Source organism: Leucopleurus acutus (assembly GCF_964270905.1).
Source record: "Leucopleurus acutus genome assembly, chromosome: 5".
Classification (NCBI taxonomy): Eukaryota; Metazoa; Chordata; class Mammalia; order Artiodactyla; family Delphinidae; genus Leucopleurus; species Leucopleurus acutus.
The window spans coordinates 27,401,208-27,427,813 of record NC_139147.1 but is presented as its reverse complement, the minus strand read 5'-3'; the positions used below and the strand labels follow the sequence as shown (position 1 = coordinate 27,427,813).

The following is a 26,606-nucleotide window of genomic DNA, read 5'->3' as shown; positions in this document are numbered from 1 at the left end:
AAATTTTAGCATTAGAAAATGCATCTGATTTCTTTCAGATCAAATAAATATAATTTATGTATATATAAAATATTTTTTGGTATTGCTGTATTTACATTGCTGTTAGTTGCACTGAGGCATGGAGTGTTTGAAGTTACCCTATCAGTCAGCATTAAAATACAGAGATGCTATAAATTGGGAAAGGGCAGTACATATCTGCTATTTATAGATATTTACCTGGATAAGTTCTGTACTTCCATGTGAGTTCGCAGTTGAATTCTCATTTAATGTAATCTTCAATATTCTTAAAAAAAGAAGTTAATATATGTTAGATATTTCAAATTTGCATAAAGCAGGAACATTTTTATCATTTACTATCATCAAACAGGTGCAGGAAAAATAAGATAGCTTGCTTATTCAGCAGGGTTCTTGCTTAAAACATTATTTTTGAATTCTATTTTTATTTTAATCTTAGCTCTCATACATACAATATTGTCTTCTGTTTCCATTTTTATTTTTAATTAAGTATTTTGCTTACTTGAAATTGACAGGATGTTTCTCTAAAATATACTGAAAAATGTTTCAGCTGATGATTTTAGCTGCTGTTGTGGGGTTTTTTGGTTATTTAGATGCCATAGCAAAATAAATGCCATAAAATATCGAACTTTTAAAGTACACAGATATGTTAGTTTGTGAGTTCCGAAGAAATTTAATTGTATAAAATTACTGACAAACACTTTTGAGTTGAGGGAGAAACAAGTAAGTAGTGAGAAAAATTTAAGTTATACACTTTAGCTAAATTTACTAAGAAATTTACTGTCTTTTGCTATAGCTATGAATTGTAATTGCGTATTTCAAAAGTGTAGGCTTTTTAGCAGACTTATTAGCTAATTTTCCTTTAGGGACCATAAATGCAAAACACTGATTACATTTTTTCACTGAGTTGACATTTTAAAACAATATTCAGGATACAATTACTTTCAAAAAGAAAAATATTTTGATATTTTTGTTAAATTTATTTGCAAAGAACAGTTGGAATAATTTGCTTTATTCAGCATTTTCCCCAAGCTTTTGGAAATACTAAAACCTATTCCACTTTACCATAGGGAAACTACTTCACTCTTCAGAGAAAGTGAATTTCATTTGTAGTTGTCAATTTAGATTATGGGCCTTTACCGTTTTAAGTGTGACAGTGTTTTGGTTTGTTTCAATTATGCAACAGGCATAAAATGCTTTCTTCCCCCCCCCCCCCATTTAAAAGAACTCTTAAATAATTAAGTATAAAATTTAATTCTTGTTAAAAAGGAAAACTTTAAAACTGCAGTGTTTTATCCACGATTTTTAAAATGTGAGAAATGTTACAACAGGGCATTTTGGATGAGCATTTTATCATTTAAATGAAATGCTTTGTTTTAAATGGTAAATTCCAGCAATGAGATAAATGTATCGCTGCATTAGATAGAATATAAGTATTGAATTTTGGCACAACTTCAGTGACCTCTGCCATAAAAGATTGGTATATGTGGGATGATCTTGGATTTGCAGTAACAAACGTAGATGGTGAAGCACGTGAGAAACCGACCTTTGTTGTTTTGGAGGAATTATGTGCTAAAAGTCAAGAGATACTTTTCATGTAAACTGCTGATAAATATTTTGTCATTTAACTAATAAAATAAATCTTGAACATTAAAGAATTAATTACAATTTAAAAAATGCATTCGTAAGACTTTTTCCACAGAAATAACTGTAGTGTATTATTCTTTTATGAGATGAACAACTGTCATATTTCCACACAGCTAATATTTAACTATAAATTAGATAACCAAGTAATTTTTTAAATGTTATGCTTTGATTTAAACACAGTTTATAGTGAATAAAAATAATGTTCTCTGGTTTTGACTTTTTCATATAAAAGAATGGTTGATTTGCACTTGTTGCATTTTTTACTTAATAATGGTTTAATTTTTAAATTATCATAAAGTAAATATTGCTATTTGATATCGTTTTTAAACATGGTAGGGTTTATTTTATAAGCGACCTGACCTAGTATATATTTAAACAATGTTTGTTTATATTTAGCTGTATAGTCTTCTTTCAGAGTCAAGATCAGCAAAAGTCCTCTTTTTTGGTGCTCAAAATTTTTTCTAAAAAACTCTTTAGTTTTTAGTTTTCTCTTGTTTATGTGTCCAGGTATGTCTGCCAACCTGAGTATCTGCCTACATCCTGAGATATCTGTCTTGTGAGCATTAGGCCGGAAAGTGTAGTAGTAGGCTCTAAGTTTATTCTTATTCCATATTCCACTGAATAAACGAAGATTTTAAGTTTCTTATTGAAATCTAGTCTATATATGAGTCAGTATAAAGATCACATCAAATCTGATGATTTTGATATTTTGAAGCACTGAATATCCTGTGTAAGTTAGTGGTCATTTACATGTTTGTGTAGTGATTCTAAATATATGATCATTATTAGTTTTAAAGATTTACTAATTTATAGGAAATATAGAGTGCCATCATTTGCTTAAAAATTGTTATTTACTAATTTTATAATTGCTTCCACTTTGCTATTATTGAAATGTTACATAATAGTTCTCCTTAAAAATATCATGAGACTAAGTCGTGCCTTGCTTTCCATTTCTCCCATTAACTTTAGAGGTCATAATGTGTGTGTTGGGGGGTGCCTGAAAATATTTCAAAAATTTTTTTCTTTTCTGTGATTATCAACTACGATTTGCAGAGATTTTGAAAGGAATGATTGTGTATTTTTTTAATGTTTATGTAAATGTGAGGAATACATGGGCTTTCTGTGGACTTCAGTCTAAAAAACTAAAATAGAAAATAAGATGAAGATTAATGACATGGTGTATTTTTATAGCAACTAATTACAACTTGCTATTCATACATAAACAACAAACTGGAAAGATACCCAGTGGGCTCTGAGAGCAGCCTTCACTTAATAACTGCTGGGAAAGTGGTGGCAAAGGGATGATTTTGGTCCAGTCTGTATGATCTATGGTGTTTCAGGCCCGTGCAATCATTTCCCTGTTGAAATCCTCTAGTCTTGCTTCAGAGCCCCCATAACACTAATCTCAGAAATTTTTACAGAGAGGGGTTGCAGAACACACTCTTTCTTGTTGTTCACTGGAGGGTCTGTGATTGGGGTTTCTTTGGCAAAGGCAGTGTTCTTCTCTGTATAGTGGTTTAAAAAAACAAAATCACAGTTTGGGTAGGTCAGCTCAATCAGTTGGCCAAATCAGCATAATAACCAAGCCAACTCAGCCTTAACAAGGATAATTAGTTTTTCATTCTTGCCTAAACCTGGGCACTTTCCTGAAGAATGCGGACAGTTGTGCATGAAAGGTTGAGTTGCTGAAAACTGTACAACATGTATTTTCTACTTGTGAATTAATAAACTGTGTTTTGTGATCAAAATAGTTTATATCAATATTCGTTGTGTGTGCAAAATCCTTAAACAGTGAAAGAGCAATCTTCCTGAAATTAAATATGTGGGATTAGCTTTATTATAATTTTATTTGAGATGTCATCTGAAAATTAATTTTTAAAAGCATTCTTTAAGTTTTTTTCTATTACATTCTTCATAAGGCATAATAATTTAGATATGAATTTTTTGCTAGTGGAGCAGTTTTTGAAAATTATATGTATGTTGCCAGTGCTTATTCTGTAGGATTCTAACCTGATCACATGTTCTTTCCTCTCCATTCCTAGGGTTCATTCATAAATATCCTCTGGAGGGATTTTTTTTTTTTGACAACAGCCAATTTTAGATACATTCAGGTAGCGTGACAGTTAAAAAGTTGATGCACAGAAAATCTCTGTTCAAATGTGATTTAGCTATTTCTAAAACATGTTCGATTGTCAGGAAATGAATCAACAAGGATGTAGAAATAAAGAACGATTTGTAATTTTGGCAGATGAAACAGAGCAATAATCAGTTCAGAATATTTATAGAATGATAACATTTTTCTATTGACATATTTTGTGCCAACAAATTTAATTTAGAAACTGCTATTTGTTACTAGAAGCCAGTAATTGACTTTGGTAATCAACAGTTCAAAATGTCTGATATAAGACAAAAGGCTTACTGAATGAATTGGTCTTAGATAAAATGTTAGGCTATTAGGCTACCTCATATCTGGAATTTGTTTTAATTTTCAATACCCAAATCATTAAATAAGAATGTAGGAGTATTTGCATATTTCCTACTTTCAGAATTAGCCAGTCTACCTAATGAAAATTGTTCCCTCCTCTTAGATAACAACTTAAGAGTAATCAAATATCTTACAGTTTCCATTTTAATGCCTACTCAAGATGAAACTTGTAGTAGCTAAGTCACATAAAAGTCTGGATTAATAGTGAGATGAGATTATGTAGCCCAAAATGAAATTATATATATAAAGCACAGGCATTTACTAGCATTTCTGTGGTCAGATATACAAGTTGCATTGAAGGTAGAGCTTCTCCTTTCTCACTTGAGGAAAGTGCAATCAAAAGTAATTTACAGATGTGCAAAATGTACAGCTGTGCTCTCCTAAATTTCACAGAAATGAGCTAAATTGTAATGGATTTAAATTGGATTGGAAGCATCATTACTAGGTTTACTAGTTAAAGGCAAGTAATACCTATGAGTACTTGGAATGATGTATGTCTAAGTGGCAGCAGAACCATTAATGTATTGGAAATTACTACCAGACCAAAACATGCAGCAGGTTTTGTGAAAATCAATTAAGTGTGTAGATCCCCTCTATGTACTCTATGCCTTTATGCCATTTACATTATATACTCCCTGGCAACATGCAAAATGATCCAAGTACAGCTGAAATATGTGTTTATGTGTGTGTGCATGTTCACAAGATGATGTGTGTGTGTGTGTGTGTGTGTGTGTGTGTGTGTAAGAGATCTTTATGTTTTCTTTCCCTAGTGGTAAGGAAAATATCAAGAGTAGGATGTAAGTACCTTGGTAAAAATAGGGAACACTAGTAAACTGTCTTTGTCTATTGGATTATAAGCAATGACCATGAACATACATCTCTGGAAAATCAGCTTTTTTAAAAAAATCCATGCGTTTCACTTGGAGCTACTTATATACTCAATAGCGATAAACTACTGTCATTAATATTATCTGAGCAGGTAAAGACCTTTATTTTATTGAAGTATAGTTGATTTACAATATTGTACTACTTTCAGGTGTACAGCAAAGTGATCCAGTTTTACAGTTATATATATACATTTTTTTCAGATTATTTTCCACTATGGGTTATTACAAGATATTGAATATTGTTCCCTGTGTTGTACAGTAAATCCTTGTTGCTTATCTATTTTATATATAGAAGTATGTATCTTTTAATCCCATACTCTTAATATATCCATCCCCCCACTTCTCCCTTGGTAACCATAAGTTTGTTTTCTATGTCTGTGAGTCTGTTTCTATTTTGTAAATAGATTAATTCTTATCCTTTTTTAAGATTCCACATGTAAGTGATAGCATATGATATTTGTCTTCCTCTGACTTATTTCACTTAGTATGATAATCTCTAGGTATATCCATGTTGCTACCAATGGCATTATTTCATTCTTTTTATGGCTGAGTAGTATTCCATTGTGAGTGAGTGTGTGTGTGTGTGTATACACACACACACACACACACACCCCACTTCTTCTTTATCCATTCATCTGTTGATGGACACTTAGGTTGCTTCCATGTCTTGGCTATTGTATATAGTGCTGCTGTGAACATTGGGGTTCATATTGGAATTAGAGTTTTTGTGTTTTCCAAATATATGCTCAGGACTGGAATTGCTGGATCTATTTTTAGGTTTTTAAGAACCTCCATACTGTTTTCCATAGTGGTCACATCAATTTACATTTTTCACCAACAGTGTAGGAGTGTTCCATTTTCTCCACACCCTCTCCAGCATTAGTATTTGTAAACTTTTTGTTAATGGCCATTCTGACTGGTGTGAGGTGATACATCACTGTGGTTTTGATTTGCATTTCTCTAATAATTAGCAATGTTGAGCACCTTTCATGTGCCTGTTGGCCATCTGTATATCTTCTTTGAAGAAATGTCTGCTTAGGTCTTCTGCCCAGTTTTTGATTGGGTTGTTTGTTTTTCTGGTATTAAGTTGTATGGGCTGTTTGTATATTGCAAATTAACCCCTTGTTGGTTGCTTCCTTTGCAAGTATTTTCTCCCATTCTGTAGGTTGTCTTTTTGGTTTGTTGATTGTTTCCTTTGTTGTGCAAAAGTTTTAAGTTTGATTAGGTCTCATTTGTTTTTTGGGGGATTTTTTGCTTTTATTTCTTTTGCCTTGGAACACTGATCTAAGAAAATATTGGTACGATTTATGTCAGAAAATGATTTGCCTGTGTTCCCTTCTAGGAGTTTTATGGTGTCATGTCTTATATTTAAGTCTTTAAGCCATTTTGAGTTTATTTTTGTGTATGGTGTGAGGGAGTGTTCTAACTTCATCAATTTACATGTAGCTGTCCCGCTTTCCCAACACCACTTGCTAAAGAGACTTTTATCCATTGTATTTTCTTGCCTCCTTTGTCAAGGATTAATTGACTGTAGATGTGTGGGTTTATTTCTGGGCTCTCTATTCTGTTCCATTGATCTGTGCGTCCGTTTTTGAGCCAATACCATGATGTTTTGGATGTGTAGCTTTGTAGTATTGTCTGCAGTCTGGGGGGGTTATATCTCCAGCTTTGTTCTTTTTTTAAAAAAACTTTTTATTTTATATTGGAGTATATCCGTTTAACAATATTGTGATAGTTTCAGGTGCACAGCAAAGTGACTCAGGCATACGTATACATGTATCCATTCTCCCCCAAACTCCCCTCCCTTCCAGGCTGCCACATAACATTGAGAAGAGTTCCCTATGCTATACAGTAGGTCCTTGTTGGCTATCCATTTTAAATACAGCAGTGTGTACATGTCAATCCCAAACTCCCTAACTATCCTGTCCCCCATCCTTCCCACCGATAACCATAATTTCACTCTCTAAGTCTGTGAGTCTGTTTCTGTTTCATAAATAAGTTCATTTGTATCATTTCTTTTTAGATTCTGCATATAAGCAATATCATATGAAATTTCTCTTTCTCTGTCTGACCTACTTCACTCAATATGAGAATCTCTAGGTCCGTCCATGTTACTGCAAATGACATTACTTCATTCTTATTACTGGCTGAGTAATATTCCATTGTATATATGTACCACATCTTCTTTATCCATTCCTATGTCAATGGACATTTACGTTGTTTCCATGTCTTGGCTATTGTAAACAGTGCTACAATGAACATTGGGGTGTATGTATCCTTTCAGACCATGTTCTTCTCTGGATATATACCCAGAAGTGGGATTGCAGGGTCATATGGTAGTTCTATTTTTAGTTCCAGCTTTGTTCTTTTTCCTCAGGATTGCTTTGGCAATTCTGGGTTGGTAAAGATGCGTTCTTGACCAAGTTTCCTTGGGCTTGAAATAGACTTCTTTTCTTTGCCAAACTTTTCTAAAACTCTTCTGGGAAGGTGTGTTGATGGTTGAAGGAAGAAGGGGAAATGGAAGGTGAATGATTGCATGGTTGCATTTGGCCAGGGAATTAAAGGGCTTTTACCCTGTGTAAGCTCAGAGATTTATTATAATCAATCCATCAGTATTTCAACAATAATTTGCTTTTCTAAGAGTTTTACTAAAATAACTGCAAAAAATTGACCTGGGAGGTAATTAGAAAACTGACTCATTGGTTAGGAGTATGCTGATGGAACCCTTTATCTATTCTGCCTACAACATTGTTTTCAAGTGATTGACTCCTGCCATTGAAAGTGTTATACATGATCAGTTATTGATGCAGTGGTTCAGATCTTGTGCAGAGGTCTTCATATATCTCATCTCCCTTAATCCTTTAACTAACCATGAAAGGTGGGGATAATTATCCCTATTGTACGGATGAGAGTTCTTAGAGTGCTTAAGTAATTTTCTTAGAGTTCCTGGTCTAGTAAGTGTCCATGTTAGGATTTGAGCCTGTATTAATGGTGCTTCCAGTCCATGCTATTTTCCATTGCACTATAAATTTAATGATTTTGACTTTAAGAGTATGAGGAACATTAAATATAATCCTCTGATTTAAAAGGTCTTTCTTTTTTAACAGTTGAAGAAACAAAGTTCTGAAAGTATTAAAAATCAGTCATAGATGGAGAATAGTGAGAGATATTTTATTTAATAGGTATTTTTTAATATATGAATTACATTTAATGTTGTTTAAGTTAAGCAATAGCCAGTGACCAATAAAACACTTTTGATCATAAGAGTTTTTCTCCAGAAAGAAATGATGATGTATATGGGTAACGATTGCATTTCTAGTATGAGGCTGTTTTGCACATCAGTGGCTTAAAATATTAAGAGCTGTGGAATAGTACAATAGGGGGAAAACATTCTCTCAGTCAGGAAATTTCACTAGCTTGTTTTGTTAACATATATGTTATTATAACCAAAAAGGTACAGGAATTGGAGAGGCGCAGTGATTTTTCATTGTGGTCATCAATAACACCCAGTGCCCCTGAGCAGAGCACTATCGTGGCATTCCACAGAAGCGGAGACTCAGAACCCTTCCCATAGTGCTTCACTGCTCTGAAGTAGGTGTTGCCACTAGATGATGGCATCTCTTTAAAATTCAGTTTGTCCATATCACAGGCTGTGTAGAAAGAAACTTGAACTATATTATAGACCACTTGTTAGTAAAAGTTTTAAAATTAGATTTCTAACTTCTGTTGATAAGAGTAAGACTTAAAAGAAATGAGGATATGGGCATAAAATACATTTTATAAAATTGTCAATCTACTTCAGTTAAGTTTTATGTAATGCTGGATATTATTTTTCAAAATATCTTGGTGAACATTGAAAAATTTGGTCCAAAATCACTTTTCCAACACTCAGATATTTGATTTATTGTCTTTTAGAGCTGTGATCATTGATTGCTCTTTCTTTAACTTCCTTATTTTATCCAGGAGAAAATGGTGACTTAGAGGGAAAAAAAATGTTTTTTCTGCTCATGGTAATAATACGAGCGCCTGGAAAGTTGGCTTTGAATATAAATCTCCCTTCAAGTTTTGTATTCCTTTCTTTACATAAGGACCTCATTTATATCCAGCTAGCAAATGTTCTGTTTTCCTCTTTTTAAAACATTAGTGGTATGGAAACAGAATAGAAGGGGGATTTAGCTTCATTATTAAATGTGAAAAAGACTAATAAAACATATATATAATCGAATATAACCTTGCCATGAATTATTGTTTCTGTAAAGTCACATTATTAAAAGTTTCTAGTTTATAATTTCATACTTGATTTATATCCTAGATCACTCTGATCCTTTAATGAGTTTTGTTGAAATGTTCACTTAGCATCCTTTCTGAAAAATTGAAGATAGTCCTTTGAATTTTTTATTTCTTTATGAGATTAAAAGTTTTTTTTTGCTAAATGGAGATATTTAACATACATGATTCTTAACCATACAGCTGGGTGAATGTTTTACATATGTGTAAATATATGTAATCATATGCATACATGTAATCTCTCAGATCAGGATTTAGAAATTTCCAGCATCCCAGCAGACTATTTCATGCCCTATTGATATCTATCGCCATAGATTAGGTTTACCAGTTTTTGATTTCATATAAATAGAATCACACAGCACATATACATTTTTGTCTGGCTTATGTTACTCATCATTTTGTCCATGTGATTTTCCCCATTTGCATATATCAATAGGTTGTTCCTTTTTATTGTGGTGTAGTATTTTTTATGTGAATATAGCCAAATTCATTTATTAATTCTGCACTTATTGGTTGTTTCCAGCTGTCTTTACATAATTTTTAAAATGTAGATCTGGTGTCAAAAAGGTAGAAGTCAGTTTTTCTCTCTAGTAGATAAAATATGAAATAGAATCACTTTAATTAAATCATTAAAGGCAGTGATTGCTTTATATAACTCATGCATATTTGAACCACATGACACAAGGACTCAGCATCACTATTATTAATGGAAATATTTTCTGAAACTGAGAACTAGTATGTATTATTTTAGGTAGATGCTACATAAGTATTTGAAAATATTTAAACCTTTTACCATTATTCTTTTGCTTTTGTTATTTATTACATATATGTAGCTATAATTATAGGTTGGCCCACATATGCATCTTTTTAAACTCAATTATCAATTTTTTTAAACTCAATTATCAATTTTTTTAAAGTCTTTATGGATTGCTGAAATTTTATGGTGTAGAAAAAATGTAAACCATTGTCTTTGGCAAAGAATAATTTGGAATGATTCTGAACATATTTAACCTCATAATTTCATATATGAACAAAATAAGATCCAATATTTTGACACTAAGGATATATATTTGTTTGAAAGTAATGCAAATAGTTTTAGAGAGATTTTTGTTACCATTTTCTGTCATTTTTTTTTTGGTTCCAGGGTTCCTATCATTCTATATTCAAATTTAAGATGATTTACTCTACTAGGAAAGCACAAACATTACCAATAAAAATTGAAAAGTTCTTTGTTGTAGAATAAAATAAGATTACTGTTTAGATGTTATTAAACAACTCACCTATTGAGTTATTTACTAGCTTCTACTGAGTACATCCCGCAGTGCTAATGAATATATTTGTTACATTGTCTTTATTGGTAAATAATCTGGGATTGTCATTTGGTATTATTTACACACTAATAAGCAACTGCTTTAAATAAAATAAATAACATTAAAGTAATGTATTCAAATGTAGTTTACAAAGCCCGTTCACATAATACACACATTAACTCTGGCAGGGAGAAGATATCGTACTTCCCCAACCCAAACAGTGAAATAATTGGTATCCTATAGTTAGTAAAGAATGATCTGTGAATTGTACTAGGATTTTTTTCCCACTCTAATTCTGTTATCTCTTATTATAAGAAACTACATCTCTGTAAATAATGGAACCCTATTTAAGAGGCCCAGGGAGAATTGTTTACTACATTTTTCCAAAATAGTTTTTTAAAACTGGTTTTATTTATATTTATTGCACTACAAAATTCCCTTATAATATGGAAATTTATCCTCAATAAATCATAATTTGTTTTTACAGGTCTTTCAGGGATTATATTTTAAAGACACTTTAGCCTCTAAAAACAGTAGTACCACTTTCTAATATTTTTGTTTTTATACAACCAGTCCAAATTTGGCTGAGGTCGGTGATGCTTTTTATTATTTTTGACAACTATACAATGCCCAATAATGATTCTATTCTTGATACCAGCTGGCAGTAACCTTCTCTCTCAGATGAGTTCATAGATGGCCTGTTCACCATGCAAACATGTAATGGACACTACAAAATTCCACTGCTGTGCTTCTGCTTAATTAGGTGTAGTTTCATCTAATAGGAAGAGAAAACCAACTTCCTGCAATGCTTTTTTTTCCCAGAATTTTATTTTAGATATTAAATACATTTTTAAAACTGTGAAATATCTGAAAACCTCTGAAAAAACAAACTAATGCAGACATTTTAAAAATACTAGTTTGCCTTACTACTATGTTATGTATCTTTGGCTTTGCAAAAATATGGTTGACTTCAAAATACTGTCCTCTTTAACTCAGGATGTCACCTTGTAGCGATTGGCCTTTACTGACCCATGAAAATGGATGGAGTTATTCTGATCTCACTATGGAGAAGGTCAAGTTCACAGCTTGGATTTGAGAACAGCAGAAGGAATCACCTTAGAGGAAGAAGCTGATTTTAAAAAAGCAAATGTTTATTTACATTGAGTCCATTAGAAATAGGTAGATATCAGGAAGGAAACAACTGCAGAATTACTTCAGGATATTTTTAAAGCGCCTCTACTTAGGTATCCTTGTCTAAATATGCTAGCTTTATAGCCATTTCCTCATGAAGAATACATCAACTTTTCTCTAGACCCATTTTTTTTTTCAGTTAACACATGCCTATTTTCTTGCTGTAATATTTAAGCAATTTTATCTTAAAGATTTCATAATAATTCATCTGTCCTTATTTCTGTTGTTTTGTAATTCTGTTTGCTTTAATAGAGCTGCTATAAAAAGCAACCATGGTAATCAGAAATAAATATTATAATTCACAAAACTAGCATGGCTTACAGAGATACAAGTTAAAATATAGTAGAATATATGCATATATTTATTATTATAAGTTCATCTCAGTAAATATATATGTATATGCATACATATACATTTTACTATAAATATATACCATAAATACATTTATATTATATATAATATTATAGATAAATATATATTTATAGTAGAATGTATATGTATCTATTTACATATACACATTTATTTACTGAGGTGAACTTAATTCCTGAAAATTATTTTATGCTTTGAAAATTTTATCTGGAATTGTCTAAATCTTGGGTTATCTTGGGTGGGTATAAAAGGTCTCCAAGAGAAAACAGCAATAAATATGACTTTTTATTAATAGTAATTCATTTTGAAACTATAATATTTATATTCTGAAAACCCTATTTTTTTATTTGTTAGTTTGATATAGAGCAAGAAGCAGTACATTAATAGGTTATCATTTTTCCCAATATCATAGTTTTTTGTTAAAAGAAACTGAATTTACATTTAAGTACAATGAACAAAGAAAAGAGCTCAATGTTTTTATTTTGTCCAGACTTATTGTGAAATTAGTCTAAATAATTTCTAATTAAAGTACAAAATTTCTAATCAATAACATGTTTTAAATGCACAGAACTTAACTGTCTATAATAGCTGTTTTGTTGTAATCATAGTTATGTGTATAATTTATCAATAAGTTTTCTTTTGAAGGGAGGGGATATATCTGATATTTCTTTGATTTTTTTCTTGTCTTGTTTGTAAGAAGTTCTAGTTTATAGAAAACTAAATGGCAATTCTGGCTGATACAGGCCATAATGATACCCAAACTCAAAAAGAAAATTGCCATATGTAGAAGATTGTCTTGCTGCCCTGTCCAAACTAGTGATTCCTTATTCATTGTAAGACCTAATGTTCATCGATAGGAAATAACATTCTATTCTGATGCATGACTAATTTGTCATTTGAGTTGTGTTAAAAAAATCAATAAAATTCAAGCCATAAAGGATTAAAGAGTTATAGATTATCTCATCCTTTTGCACCATTTTGATTACAAAATTTTTTTTAAAAGTCTTTTTAAAGGAAATGTTGCAGAATTAACTGCTAACCTTTAAACCTGTGGTGTTCTTCCAGTTTCTGGTGGGTGCTAGCTATTAAGTAAATGATTCAAGGAAGGAAAAGACGAACAAAGGGCATGGTATATGCATTGAGCATAGTAATATCTGCCTTCTCCCTAGAATAATAAAAATCAATCTGCAATCAGAGTGGTTCATCAGTTACCTATCTTCCATGTAACGAACACACATTTCTATACCCTTATTAAAAAGACATTTGTAGGTACCTCTGTCCCCATGAAGATTATAACTTGGTTGAAAATATTAAACAGAAATGAGCCACATAAGAAAAATAGAAAATAGGCTAAATTGACTGAGCTAGTGGATTTTTTAAAAAATCATATGCTTGGGTTTCCCTGGTGGTGCAGTAGGTGAAAGTCCGCCTGCCTATGCAGGGGACGTGGGTTCGTGCCCTGGTCCGGGAAGATCCCACATGCCGCGGAGCGGCTAGGCCCGAGAGCCATGGCCACTGAGCCTGCGTGTCCGGAGCCTGTGCTCCGCAACAGGAGAGGCCACAACAGTGAGAGGCCCGTGTACCGGAAAAAAAAAAAAAATCATATGCTTTACTTAAAAGAAAGAATAACCAAATCAATGCCAGTAACAATCTCTTTGAACAACTTTCTATGAAAAATAGACTTTGAAATTCCATATGAGCCTATTCGAAAGATAACTGAATTTTACAAGACCATTAGTTGATATTCTGTATGAAAACTACCCTGATAATATATTGGGAACCCTACTTTTATATCTGTTGTAGAACAGGAATTGACATATAATTAACAAATACATGTTGAATGAATGAGTAAACAATCCTAGTAATATGAGTATTTGTTTCTCCAACTGGGTTTCCCCTTCTCAACATGATTCATTTTCTTAAAGACTAAGAAGATTCTTAAAGCTGTTTCTGGAGTGCTTATCTTTCAATGATTCGTTACTTGGCAGAGGACTGGCATCTAGTTAAAACTTACATATTCAGAGAAATCACTCTAATTCCCATTTTGTAGTATTATCAGCCAATGAAACTGATAATTTCAGAGGATCTTTAAGTGTGGGAACTTGTAATCCTTGTGGCTTTATCTGGTCCGTGAAAGAACGAAGGCTTACCAAGGGTTTAATAATTAAAGTAATATTCAATTATTAATAAATTTTGATGTTTAATGAGGATACATACAGAAATATTATAATAAATTTGTTTGGTGCCTATGTTATAATACCTTTTAATTAGTGTAGTAAATGGAGAAGTATTTTTCCTCTTGATGTAATCATAACTTCTAAATACTACAGTTCATAGGTATCCTGATTCTCCTATTCATGGCTGTTGACTTTGGCTCTCTGTATGCCAAATTATCACTAGAAAATTTCTTTACTAATCATCAAGAAGGTTTAATCAAAATCAGTTTGTTTGGTTACCAACAAATATACTCTTAGGAGTATGGGAGAAGCCAAGTTTATAATGATTGAATTATTTTATTATATATTATGAACACAGATACAAAACCCACGATCTTTCCCCCTCCTCTCTTTTCCCCCCAATAATAAATTGAAGAGAATTGGGAGCAAATAATTTTTTACAGCAAAAATATTTTCAAAATCATTACTAGCACCTACTACTAGTACCTCTTGGAGTCTGTACTGGGCTTCTCCTGGAACAGTATTGTTAGAAGAATGGGTGCTGGAGTCAGACTGCCTGATTCAAACCCACGTCTGCCACTTGCTAGTTATCAAATCTGGGAAAAAGTACTTTCCTTACCTTCCTTTTCTTGTTTGTAACTTGGTAATAATAACACAACTGATTTTTGAAGTATTTGTTAAATTAAAAAATAATAACATCCCTTCCAATTAAGTGACGATGTATAGAACTTAATCCGGATGTGGGAGTGAATGTGAATGAAATGGGAAAGGAGGCATGCCTTTGGAGATGTTAGTCTTCCTTAATATAATGTCATTGAAAAAAGCATCATAGTAGCCAGTGTACTGCCATCATGGAAGTCAAAACAGAGAACAGAGTGGCAGGTTTCTAAGAATATTGGAAAGTGAGAAATGTTGCCTGCTTCAGTTTTTTTGTTTTTTTTAAATCAGCATTAAGTGGAGGGTATGCCAGCCTTACCTTCCATTTATATTTTATTTTGAAACATGTCATCAAAGAACCATAAGCATCTTAATTACACCAGAGTAAAACTTCAAAGGATCCACTTCACTCATATTATAGGTTCACATAAGAAAGAGCAATTAATTTAAAATCCAAGTTTTATATATTCCCAGGTTTCCAGTTGGGAGATGACAAAATATACGTTCTCAACTCTCTTATTTCTCTCTGGAATCAATTGTCGCTTTCTTTTGGTCTTGTTTTCTGAAGTAACTGGTTATTTTGATTACCTTCAAAAGGCTGAATGGTGTTCACAATTATCTCCTTTCTCCTTCTGACGCTAATTCTATTGTTTAGTAAATTAAGGGAAAGGAATGCCAGATGAAATGAAGCCTGGTATGATTTTTAAGGTTTGGAAAGGAAATCAGTATTAACTTAATTGTTGTCTTTTACATACAGGTTTGAATATTTATATTTGGAATAGCCTTTGAGCTTAATTCATCTGTTTAGACATGAAATATAGTTCCAAGTCAAGCTAACCAATCTTTCATTAAGATGTATTAGTGTCAGTGTATCTTGCCCTGCTTAAAATTATCTTTTTATACTTTCTGTTTTGAACTATTTAATTTTTTTAAACTTTAGTGAGTTTTCAGTGTGGAAAGTCTTATTTGTCTCTAATCCAACCTCTTTATACAAAGTCTAATAAGTCCATTTTAAGAGCAAAATTGACCTTCTTTATATGACTAGCTATTAGTGGGGAACACAGCACCTAACCTATGCTTATCTAAATCTCAGAAGTGTTTCCTATCTCGGATCTCTTGCATTGCAGATATTGAAAGCATCAATGCTTCTATTCTCTAAAATTTTCACAAAAATATCAGACCTGATAGTGTGATTTTTTTTTCCTTTTTACCTCAAGATCTAACTAGAAACATAAATCAGAAAAAACTAACTGAAAGAAAAAGTTTGAAAAAAAGAAAAAGAAAATGAATTGATGCTTTGGGAAAGGAAATGATTTGGTGGTAGAGTGTAGATTAGATTAAAGCAACCAGGTTTCAGAAACTAGAGTGTTGAAGTTCAATAAAAGATGCCCAGAATTCTTGAGTGCAGTAAAACACATGTATAGCAGAGGGCCTTCTGTAGAATCTGGATGTTGCTTGATTTAACAAAAAAGTGAAAAATATCCTTCAGTGGATCTAGCAATTTCTGAGAACATCTGTATGTTACCCATCCAAAGTAATAAGGAGCTGAAATCATCTATCACTACTTACTGCCACTTACTTCATTTTCATAACATCCTTCTAACTATGTCTCATCAGGAAATTAAATTTCTATCACACAGGTTGAAGGTTATTTACAAAACAGACTTCCACTATGCTAGTTCATCCTGCATATTGCAGCTAGATTATTACAGCCAGATTATTGCAGCCATTTTCCAACTGATCTCCAAGATTTTATTCCTTCGATTATGTACTCTTTTTCTTTTTCCTGAAGTTTCCTTCAAAAATTAAGATCACATCTCTACTTTTCTAAGAGTCTTATGACTCTGTTGCCTGAAGTTTGTTTCCTCCCCACAAACTTGCATATTGAGTATCATTAACTGGTTATTAATACTAAATTGATCTTGGAGAAACTTTCTGTGAGAAAACATTTCTTGGTATTGTTTTGTAAGTTAAAATACATAGGCACCTTAGATGGCTCAATAGAAATTTTGCAGAAAGATTCTGAAAGATTTCTTTTTCTCCCCACTTTTTTTAAATTGAAGTATAGTTCATGTACAATATCATATAAGTTACAGGTGTGCAATATAAAGATTCTGAAAGATCTTAAGAGGTACATGGAAATAGGTGAAGAATAGAGCTGATAGAGAAAAGTGATGGACTTCTGCAGGGCAAGACACATTATGTAGGGTTTAATTTTTCTTAACCTGCCTTATTGAATAAACTGAACGTTTTCAGAAATTCCATCTTTTAAAATATGACCACCACAATTAATATTTAAGACAATAGCTCTACATATAAGCCATGTATTAGGTCTCTGAGGTCATTGCTTGACTAAACACATAGCTTTGAAAATTTCAGAAAATCTCTTCAGAGTCAACTTCTATAAGCTTGGCAATCTGCATTTAAAGATTGAAAAGAATGAGAAAGTGATTTTGTTTCATTACCAAAACATTAAAATTATATGCTGTGGTTTTATTTTCTTTTGAACAAGAGTTTAAGTAAGGAGGTAAAATTCTCATTATTTCAGTAACGATTTTCTAGTTGTTAACTACTCCCTGAAGATATTATATTACTAAATTGTTTTAACACCAATAGCTACCACTGTAATATAATAAGATATTTGAACTCACTGTACAAATAACATTCAGAACATTTTTAAATGAATTTTTAAAAATCAGTTGAGTTTGTTTCTAAAGTATTTTGTTGGTGGCCATGATAAAATATTGACAATAATGGATTTAAAATAAATCAATATTCTAATTAATAATAGAAGTCAGACTTCCAAAAAAATTATTGGAAGATAAAGTTTTTGAAATTTTTTATGGCAGTAAAAGAGTAAAATGAAAAAAAGAGAGAAACACATGTCCGTAGTATTAAACATCTATAAAAATCACTATTTGAACTTTCTTGTTACTTTACTGTCCTGGACTATCACATTTATATATCGAAATGCTCAATATAGTTTTTATGTTATTGGGGGGGGGGAAATGGTGTTCTTCAGAAATTGTACTTGCTACAAACAAAAAAGTTAAAAAGTAACTTCAGTAAGAATGAACTGGAGTAATGAGAAATTTCTGTATCACGGTCAAAATAATGCCATTACCTCCTGCAAGATTGCTGCAGTGATTTTTGAAAGCTATACAAGTTGTTTTATCTGATTTTGGCTATCGAAGGCTTTTTCTATCTAAAAGCAGTTGTGGTAATATACAAATGTAGAATAACTTGTGAGTTATATTTTAGATCTAAAACTATATGTATTTAATGGTATGACCAAGTTCATGTTTGGGAAAGCATCACCTGAAAATTGGGTTTTTAGTATTTTAAGTATTGTCAATTGAACTAAGAGGTGACATTTTTCCTGTTTACTTACATGATAGTTTGTATGCTCTATTCAAAAGCAAAAACTCAAAATTCCCAGTTTTAAATGTTACCATAGCTTCATATACCAAAGAAAATAGTTTACTTAATTGAGTTTCAAATCTTGAGCTGGATTTAGTATTAGACATAGTTTAGTGTTTATGTATATTTTTCATTGATAGTTAAACATACACACAAAGTATATTTTCTTTTTTAAAAAATGCAAAAGCTGCTTTAACATAAAATATGAACAGTTGAGCAAAGCATGATAAAAATACTTACTTGGAAGGATTGGGAATTAAGCAAGCACAGTGTACCTTTTGCCCCAGAGGTGGCAGTGGGAAAAGGTCTGTTTACCCGAGCTCTCCTGCTTCCAAATGAGCTCTGATGATTTTAGTTTGATGAATGACTTCAGGGAGCTATGATGCCCACCACACTGCCCAATGTCTTGGCCCAAACAACAAATCAGCTCATAGGTCTCCATTAATGTGCTGCTGGAAAGGATGTGGATTGGTTGGGGATGTATACAGGGAAAAGTTATTTCTGAAGATGGTATTTTTTATAAAAAAATATTTTAACTGTGCTTCTCCCCTGCTTAAATACTTCCAAGGTAAAGACTATTATTTCTCATTTATGTCTATCCAGAGTCTTGTATATAAAGGTTCCTTTCCTCATAAATGTTTGTAAAATAAAATTTGATGTTAGTAGCAAGAATGAACTTTTTGCTTCTTGTTGCTTGCAGGGTTAAGGCAAAACTCATGGGACAAGTCTGGTTTTAAGTCTTTTGTTTGTTTGGGGCGGGGGGTTGTTTTGTTTTTCTTTTTTGTCTTTTTGATGAGCTGTGGTATAATAGAAAAAGAGCCAGCAAGCGAGCAAGAGAGCGATGGTAAAGAGGACAGGAACTAGGGAAAAGTTGTTTGTCCATCCTTTCCATGTCAGCTTCACATTTAAGGCCTTTGCCACTCCTCTTTAGCGTAGGATTCAGTTAGTGTGGAACTCTCACCAGGTTTTCCTAGCACCATATGTTTGTATATACTATTCTACATCATGAAAAATTCTTCCCTTCTTTTCTATCTGAAAATTGTCTGCTGGTCCTCCAATATTCTGACATCTCCTTTGAAAAATCCTCGCTTACTCCCCCAGGCAGAGTTTGATTGTTCTTTTCTGGGATGGTACATATCTCTATCACAATGCTTTTCACAGTGCCTTACAAATATTCATTTACATACATGTCTGCTCTCAGGCTAAACTGTCAGCTCCGTACAGCAAGGCATATTTCTTATTCATTTCTGTATTCCCACCACCTTCTATTATGCCTTTCATAGTTGGCATTTGATGAAAGGCTGATTAATCTTTCTAAGCATTAAACTAGTCTTTTAGAACAATAATGTATTTGCCATGCAGTGATATATGATCCTGAAGAGTAGTTTATGCTCTCTGCTGCCTTTTTTTTCTCTATAAAACTACATAATAAAGAAAAAATGCACCAAATTTAAGAACAAGATTTGTTTGAAAAGTGCTAATTTGGGTAACTTGAATAAAATAGCTAAAGTAGTATGAATATCATATTAAGATAAATTGAGATTATAAATAATTTTTTCCACACTGCTTCTCAGTTTTTCCTAGACAATAGAATATTAAAGTAGAAAAATCATTAGAGGCTATCTTATTCAATTACATTATAAATGTATATTGAATAAATAAAGGAATGAATGAAGCTGAGAAATGTTAACTGACACACTCAAGTCACATCTTTTAGTGTCGATTCTAGGATTGGAGCGCAGATCACAATGTCAAGTGAAAAGTAAAACCCTGACTTTTAAAATGCTGTGATTTTTTTAAACTTTTTATTTTCCAATAATTTTAGACCTATAGAAAAGTTGCAGAAATAACACAGAGAGGACATGTACAGACCCTCCCTTAGTTTTCTCTATTGTTAACAACTTATGTATTGATAATTACAGTATAATTATAGAACCTGGGAAATTAACATCAAATTCAGGATCCCACATTACCATTTTTTGTTGGGTCCCTTTGTCTCCTCAATATTTTATAGTTTCTCTGTCTTAACTTTTTTATGACCGTGAAGGGGACTCATCAGTTATTTTGTAGAATGACCTTCAATTTGGGCTTGTCCGGTGTTTTCTCATGAGTATATTGGGATTATGCATTTTGGACAAGAGGAAGCATTATACCCTACTCAGGGCATCATATCAGGGGATACATGATGTCAATTGATCTTATTATTGACGAGGTTAACCATAATCTCTTGAGGAACGTGGTGTTGGCCAGGTTTTTCCAATGTAAGGTTACTATTTTCCCCTTCATTATATAACTATATATTTATTTATATATATATTTATTTTTATGTATATATCTCGGAATAGATACTTTTAAACTGGGCAAATATCCTGTTTTCCTTCAATCTTTTGCCCACTGATTGTAACATTTTTTGGTTGATTTTATCTGTAACAATTGTTACTATTGCGTTTGCTTAATGTGATTTTGTATGTCCCTCATTCCTTCTACATTTATTAATTGGAATTCTTCAAAAGAAGAGATGTTCCTTCTTCCCCATTTGTTTGCTTATTCAGTTATACATTTACATTAGTGTGGACATGGGTATTTATTTATTGTAGTACTTATAATTCAATACTATCATTGTGTAGTTTATTCAAATTATTCCAGCATTGGTTATTGGGGATTTTTTTCAGGCTGGCTTATTGTCTATTTGATATGTCCCATCCTTTTTTGAGGACTTACTTATTTTTTGGCAACACAAGATATTCCAGACTCACCTTGTGTTTTTCCTGCTCAGCCCTGAAATAAGCCACTTGTACAAGGAGTTCTTGTTCCTTTTATTGGAGAATGGATTTAGAAACCAAGATCTCAGTGCCAGCTATATGTATTGCTAACAGGGTGTTATTATTTCTAGTCCTTTATTTTTTTGTGGTACGCGGGCCTCTCACTGTTGTGGCCTCTCCCGTTGCGGGGCACAGGCTCACAGGCCCAGCTGCTCCGCGGCATGTGGGATCTTTCCGGACCGGGGCACGAACTCGTGTCCCCTGCATTAGCAGGCGGACTCTCAACCACTGCGCCACCAGGGAAGCCCTATTTCTAGTCCTTTTTAATGGATAGTGTTAGGGAATACGTGTATATATACTAATCCATGCATAGACATTCATCCATATTTATTTCTACATCAATCTGTTTCTAAATATATGAACAATTATGAATTAATATTGATATCTCTGATTCTAATACAACAGGGTTCTCTCTAGCCTCCAGCCTTTCCTTATTTGTAAATCTTCCTCTAATAGAGAAAAATGTGGCTCTCATTATCTATAGTATATTTACTTATTTATTCAGTCCTGGTATGCACATCAAGTAATTACAAAGTTGATAACCCTTACCCCTGTGGGAAATTGACTTACTAATCAGAGTAAAGTAATCCTGTACAATTATTTTTGCCCCACAGTATCTCAAAATATTTTTTTTCCAAAGCTACTTTGGTTCATCATTTTATTTTCCATTCCATTCAATGTGGTTGTGTTATTCATTTATAACATAACTAGGTTCATTTGTTACTCATATGTTTACCTCATATACTGGGGTTATTTAATTTTTTAATTAATTTTTTTAATTTTATTTTTTATTAAATTTGCCATGGTTCTAAAAGGCAAAACTATCAAAAATGTTATACTTGGAGAAGTGTTGCTCCCACTACATCCTTACTACCAGGTTTCCCATTCCTCCCTTCTTCCCACTCTTTCTCTCCCATTCCGTGTAGGTAACCACCTTTTTTAGTTTCTGGTTTACCCTTTCTGTATTTCTTTTGCAGATATGTAAATGAACAGATACATGTTTATTTTCTTGTATCTTTTTCTTTCTTATAAGAAAGGTAGCTACTATTGATAGTCTTTTGTAACTTGCTTCCTTATTTAACAAATCTCTCTGAAAACCACTTTGACTCAGTTCATAGAGATCTTCCTCCTTCTCTTACACAGCTGCCTAGTAACTTGTTGTGTAGCTCTAACATAATAAAGTCAATGACTTTCCTGTGCATGAACAGTAGGTGGTTTCCAATATTTTGCAAAAAAAACAATGCTGCAGTGAATAACTTTGTGCACACATATTTTCTAATTGCTGGAGATGTCACGAGGGTAGAGTCCTAGAAGTGGGATTGCTGAATCAGTAGGTGATTGATTGCATATGTAGTTTTTGTTAGGTATTGCCCAATTTATCTCTAGAATTGTATTTGATTTAGAAACACATTTCCTAATACATGGAAAAAGAGGAATTTATTCACGTTTTCTTCTGGTACTTATATGGTTTCATTTAAAAAATCTAGGTCCTTAATTCATTTAGAGTTTATTGTGGTGTGTGCTATGAGATATGGACCTAATTTTATCTATTTCCAAATGGCCACCCAGTTGTCCCAGCACCTATTATTAAAAGTTTATCTTTACTTCAGTAATTTGAGATGCCACTTTTAATGTGCCAAATTTCAGACTGTTTCTCATTGTTGCAGTCCACTTTTCTGGATTATTTGTCTACCTTTGTGCCAGTACTACTTGTTTTAATTATAGAGGCTTTATAGTATATTTTAATCTAGTAGGGCTGGTCCCCCTTACAGTTTTTCTTATGTAGTGTTTCTCTGGCTATTCTTTTATATTTGCTTTGAAAATGGACTTTAATATCAAGTTGTCTAACTCCATAAAATAGCTTGCTGGTGTTTTTATTGAGATTTTATTGAGTTTTAAAATTAACTTAGGAAAAGCTCACGTCTTTTTAATGTTGAGTTGTCTCAACAAGATCAGGGTATGTTTTTTCATTTTTTTCAAGTCTACTTCTATGTCTTTAAAGGGTATTTTTAAATTTTTTTAAATGTTCCACATTGTTAAATTAATTCCTAAGTATTTAATCTCCTTTATTGTTATTGTAAATGGTTTTCCTCTATCATTATATCCTTTATTTATTTATTGGTATATTAAGGCTATTTATTTTTGTATGTTCATATTATATCATGATACTTACTGGAGTCCATTTGTTTGAATTAGCTTTATCATCCATTCTCTGAGGTTTTCCTTGTATTCTATCATGTTACCTGCAAATAGATAGTTTTGTTCCTTCCTTAACTGTGTTTGTGCCACTAATTAATTTCTGTCATCTAATTGCATTAGCTAATATCTTGAGTGCATTACTGAATAGTAGGATAAATAGTGGGCATGCTTACTTTGTTCCCAATTTTAGTGAAGATGCTTCTACTTTTTCCTCATTAAATAAGATAATGGATTTTGGATAAAGTAACCCTTAATTCCTATTTTTTTTGCACTTTATTTAAACATGAATGAGTGTTCAAGTTTGTCAAAGCTGTTTTCAGCTTCTATAGAGATAAATTTTCCTTAGATCTATGACATAATATGTGATAGCAGTAGATTTATAAATATTGAAGTGATTTTCCATTTCTAAAATAAAGCCCATATGGTCCTGGTACATTATTTTCTTAATATGGTATTGGATTCTGTTTGTTAATAGTTTATGTAGTTTTCTTGCATTAATTATGAGTGATGTTATTCTTTTCTTTCTTCATAATGTATTTATATTTTAAGTATCATTGTTATGCTTGTTTCATAAAAGGAATTATGAATTTTTAATTTCTTCTCAATGCACTGGAATAACTTCTAGGGTCTCTAGATTATATGGTCATAGAAAGTAGGTAAAAAATCCCCTGTCAAAACATCAGGATCTGGGGCTTTTTGTGGAGTAATTTCTAGAATAGTTTCAGTGTTTTTTCCTGTGGAAATTGGACTAAGATTTGTAATTTACATGTAATTAATTTGGTAATATATATCTATCTAAGTTTTCAAATTTATTTGAATAGAGCTCTGCAAAGCAGTCCTGTGCGTGTGTCTGTGCATGCATGTGTACATGCATGCATGTATGTGTCTTAATTTCTTTGGTTTCAGTAGTTATTTCACTTCTGTCATTTCTTACTTTATATCATTTCCTTCCTATACTTTCTTTCTGCTTTTGCTTGATCAGATTAGCTAGTACGTTTTCTCTCTTATTATTTTAAAAAACAAGATTTTAATTTATTAATTAGATCTACTTTTTTATTATTCTCTGATCATTTACTTTTTTTTTTTTTTTTGCGGTACGCGGGCCTCTCACTGCCGTGGTCTCTCCCGTTGCGGAGCACAGGCTCCAGACGCACAGGCTCAGCGGCCATGGCTCACGGGCCCAGCCGCTCCGCGGCATGTGGGATCCTCCTCGGACCAGGGCACAAACCCGTGACCCCTGCATCGGCAGGCGGACCCTCAACCACTGCGCCACCAGGGAAGCCCTGATCATTTACTTTTTCCATCATTGTGATACTTTTTGTTTTATATTTACTCTTTTTCTAGTTTTTTGAGCAGAGAATTTAATTCATTTACTTTCATTCTTTCTTTGTTATTAAAGTATTTAGTGCAATGATCTTCCTTTTATCAGATATATAGTGTTTTCATTGTCACTTTTTTATTTCTATAATTTCAGTTTGTGTTTCCCCTTTTAACCAAGAGTTATTTAATGAAAAGGTGTTTTTTTGTTTTTTTACATCCAAGTGGAAGGACTCCCTTGTTTGTTTTTTAAATATAAAATTTCTTATTTTATGGCCTTATAATTATGGAGTATTATTTATAATACTTTTACTTTATGGAAGTTACTGATATTTTCTGTGCAATTTAATATGTGATCAATTTTTGTTAACATTCTCACCTGAGAAGAAAGTGTATTCTTTATTCTTAGAGGTAGAGTTAAATATACATTCATAAGATGTTGGTTATGTTGGTTAAATCTTCTATCTCCTCTCTAGCTTTTTTGTTCGCTTGTTCTGTCTTGTACTTAGAGTGCCATAATAAAGTCTTTTATTATTAGTGTTTTTCTCTTCTTGCATCTCTTGTAGATTTTGCCTCATAAATGCAATGTTTTGATTTCTTTAGACCTTTTTCAGCTGCCTGAATTCATGGATGATTCATAAACCTTTCTCATTGAATGAAATGGCAAGATGCATTGGAATTACCTTATTGCTCTGCATAAAAATAAGATTCCATTGATTCTTTAATATATAAATCTCCTTGACAGAATTCAGAACACATGCATCTTACCTCAAAGTGAATTTTATACCAATTCTATACCAGGCAATACAATGAGAATTGTCTGTGTATATCATATAAAACACTTTGTCTCAAAAATAAATTTTTTTAATTGTAATATTTAGCATTGAATACTTTAGACCATCAAACTATTGATATTTCATGAAAGTTAGCCCCGTGGTTCCCAAACTTGACTGTGCATCATGTTAAGAGCTTGTCACATAGATGCATATGCCCTACCAATGGAATTTTGGTTCAGCATATCTGGATGTGGCCTGAGACCCAGAAACAGAAAATCCAGAACTAGATAGGGGAACCACTGATGTAGTCCTCTCATTTTGCAAGGGTTCCTCTTAAGCAATATTTAATTCCTCACTAACTCACTTTGATATTCAGATGCATTCATATCTATTATGTTGCTTTGTTGGTAAATGTCCCCCTTCTGGACCTTTGGCATTATGACATATATTCAACCATTTAAAACATACTTAGCTTGACAATAGGCAGTATTAAGACACTCCTGGATAAAATATAAAAATTTCCTTAAATCTATTACTCTTATCTTCCCAGACAAAAAAAAGTCAGAGGAACTGTACTAGCGTCTGAACTAACAGCCTTAAATAAAGCTGAAGGATGTGATTATTTAACAAATTTGTTCACCATAAAAAAGAAAGGAAAAACTTTGTACGCCATAGGTATCTGGGCACTTAGTAAAGACTGTGAGTGATAAGAAATATACAAAGAAGGAACATGAAAAGAGATTATTTGGAAAATTATGCAGCAAAACTATGACCATTGAGCTCATTCAAGCAACAGAAATATTAGAAGCCAAGCTCTAATCGTTCGGGGTTTTCCTGGACTTCGAAACAACTAACATCACTTCATAAAGTCAGGTAGGGGAATATTCTGTAAAGTCTTTGTTCTGAGTTTTTAATTGTTTTGCTAAAGCCTCAGGCTCAATTTCAACTGAATTGTTAGACTGAAGTCTCATCCAAACTGACAAAATAAGCAGTGAATCTCTGCAATTCTCTACAAAGTACAAAGGAAAAGAATAGGTTATATAACTG

General features: G+C 32.5%; 1 long non-coding RNA gene across 1 annotated transcript in view; it reads left to right on the top strand.

Moving 5' to 3' along the window:
* LOC309962667 overlaps positions 1–26,606 on the top strand; it is a 135,262-nt gene that overhangs the window by 25,251 nt on the left and 83,405 nt on the right. The gene's annotated exons all lie outside the window — the stretch shown is intronic.